The sequence below is a fragment of the Gallinula chloropus genome (assembly GCF_964237585.1).
Source record: "Gallinula chloropus genome assembly, chromosome: 2".
Taxonomy (NCBI): Eukaryota; Metazoa; Chordata; class Aves; order Gruiformes; family Rallidae; genus Gallinula; species Gallinula chloropus.
The window spans coordinates 96831511-96834703 of NC_140086.1; positions in this window are offsets into that span (position 1 = coordinate 96831511).

Consider the following 3193-nt stretch of genomic DNA (forward strand, 5'->3'; position numbering starts at 1 on the left):
TTGTCCACTAACTGTGCTTCTCAGGTTCATTATGCTGATAGGAGTTCAAACTTGCTCCCAAAAGCCTGGACAGCCTAGACAAATTCTAAAATTACTCTAGGAAGCAACTCAACTATCAATTCTTTCCGTCTGCAGTCAATAACCTTTTCTAGACTATTTTTCATACTCTTAGCCTCCACTAAGCAGGCTTTGGAATACCAAGTTTGTTCCTTTAAATCAGACTGCTGGAACAGTTTACAGTGCAATCATAGAAAGGTTATTGTAGCTAATAACTACTTGAAAAAATCTTTTATGTTACTTTGAAAAAGAAAAAAATTACAACTTTGAAATACTCTCTCTGCTACTTATTCAGAGAAGTTCTTGTTATAACAATAGGCTGAGTTTGGATTTGCTTAGTGCTTCTGACCATGTAGTGACAGGACAGCTTAAACATACTGTATTTCTACGTTGTTTTTTTTTTAAAACAAACTTCCAAATTCATTTGGGCTGAGTAGAGGAAGTGTCCACTGCTGAGTACACAGTGGGCAGTGAAGGACTAAGTTCCTAACGGCTCATTCAGCTTTTATATTTAAAAAATAAGTAAAGATGAATGAGGAAAAATATTAACACTTTTATGAAGGGCTGAACTAAGGTGGCTTGCACTTTGACTTGAAGGTTGTTTTTTTTTTTTGTTAATTATTATTATTAAAGTATTAATAAAAACAATTTGGGGGAGTAATTCAGTAAGGGCTAAGCATTTAGCTAATAGATTTTTCCATGGGACAGGGAAGAAATAAAAAAGGTTTTTCAATCGAAATAAGACAGACAACTAGGATATCCATTGCAACACTGTTCCATTAAAAGGGTATTAATGCAAAAACGGAAAAAAAAAAAAAAAGGAAAGAGGAATCAAAACCAACTTTTGGATCTCTTCCTTCACATATTCCCTGTAACTTTTACTACGTAGGCTTCATGATTTCTGGAAGGAGCAAGCACTTATTCTTCCCCTCCCCCCCATTCTCATGCATAGGCTCTTTTCTTTTTATAATCTCTTCATTTAAGGACACAGCAAACTTTTTTTTTTTTTAGTTACAGTGCTTATTTTCCTAAAGCTGTATCCTTGGGGGAAAATCAAACAAGAAGCAACCTTAAAAATCCTACTGAATAAACACAATTCTTCTTTTTTAAATACCTAATATTTTGGGTTTAGAGTAGCTATGATATTGTTAAATGCCTTTATTTAATCTCTAATTTACAAGGTGAAGATGTTTATATAACTAGATGTTTTTCAGATATATATTCTGTTCTGCTTCCTGGAGCTGAATTATATGGATTAATGGGAAAAGTGTAACTTCATAATTTTCCTCTACCTAAATCCTAGTATGTACAGTCTTAAGGTATTTCCAAGTAATCTAAAGGCTATAAGAAGCAAGACAAAATCCATGGATAAGAGATAATCATACACCAGATTTTGCTTTTTGTAATCGTTTGCACTTTGTTAATGTCCTATAATACAGGCCAACTTACAGTGTACCTAGGAAAGACTGAGAGTTGCCTATGTCTGAGTCCTAAGTTTCTTCCCCAGTTTATCATATATGACAGAGTTCTAAGGAGAGGAACTTCTGAAGGTGGGGAAAAAGAAGCTTATTACTGCAAGCCCAAAACATTACATTCAGTGGCTGCTTCAGCTGACCTCAGTCAGAACTCCAGTCAGCTTAGCAACAGCATTTAAACACATCACGTTTTAGATAGGAACTATCAGGAAAGTTGAGCTCGGCTTCCATTTCCACAGTCCAAAGTCTGTGTGAACATGCTTGATCTTAGGCATTTGCTTCCACCCTGTTAATTTTTGATGTTTTAAAATCTATCTACAACTTTGCAGCTAGATACCTGCTATATTCTAGAGAACAGAGATGGATACGAACAAATACCGCGTCACATTTGGCTTTAGCTGCTGCACACTTCTTATAGCATAAAAAAAAATAACAAGTTTACCAATGGTCTGGTCTGTTAATTATTTGTATATTATTTTGGTGCAAAGGCACTTAAGCTGTGTTGTGTTGCACTTAAGTTCGAGGAGTAAATAAAATATGTTCCATTTTAATTTACGTTTATTTGAAATGTGTAAGAACATCAGGCTGGTTCTGAGACTTCATTCTTTAAGTAATGTTCCCCAAAATTGTTTTTAATACCTATGTTAAAATTTATTTCAAGCATGTATGTATTCTTTTCCTTTTGTGTTTAATTTATTCCCTGCAAATAAAAAAAAAACTAGGGAATTTTTTTCTTTTGAGTGGATTTGTTTAAATGTTATGAAACGTATTTGAATGCAGAGCATGATCTGTTACACTTCAACTCTTGTGTGACTGTGTTATGGCAGCAGAATAAAACTGGAAAGTATCCACAGGGTGCTCTTGTCTTGGTTTTTTGGGGTGGGGTTTTTTTTTTTTGGTCTTTAACTAGTGGGTAAGTCTCTATTTTGTTACATTTGATGTTGATTTAAGATGGTTCCTCAGAAGTGCTGCTCTACAGTCTTTTTGGAACTCTAAGGACTAATTTTGCTGTTATTTGGACAATACCATAATAATGTCTTTTGCCTCAGAGGTTTACAAAGCAATTCATAAGCTTGTATCAGATAATTTTCCTTAACCAAAGGAAATTGAAGCTGAGATTGATTATAATTGTTTAGAAGCATTGCCTATAATCTTAAAATAGCCAGAAAAATCAGAGAACCACTTAAAATTACTCAGTGAAAAACATTACGAATCTTCATGGAAGAATTGTGGTCCAAAAGGGTTCCTATTAGCACAGATCACTGTAAGCACATGCAAGCCTGACTAGGCACCCAAAACATTTAAATTACTAACAATGCCAACTTCCAGTAATGCTCATCTCTACCCTATTCTTCTTGAACAGGGGTGGTTACGTATTTGTTCAGTCTGACTGCCAGCAGCTTAATGTAATAACCCTACTCCCTGCAAAAGTTCATTTCAAACAGTAACACAGGGAGTAGTAAAGTAGTGAAAGCATGACTGTGTGGAAGAGTCACTGCTCTTCCCTGACACTGTTATTCTTGCTTAGCAGTTGAAAGTTTGTATCCTGAGGATGTGCTTTGTTCTCCTGATGCCAGTTCGAATTGTTTTCATTGCACCTGACACTGGCCTTAAAAAATACTACCTTCTTTCCACTAATAATCAGTAGATCTCATCTTGCT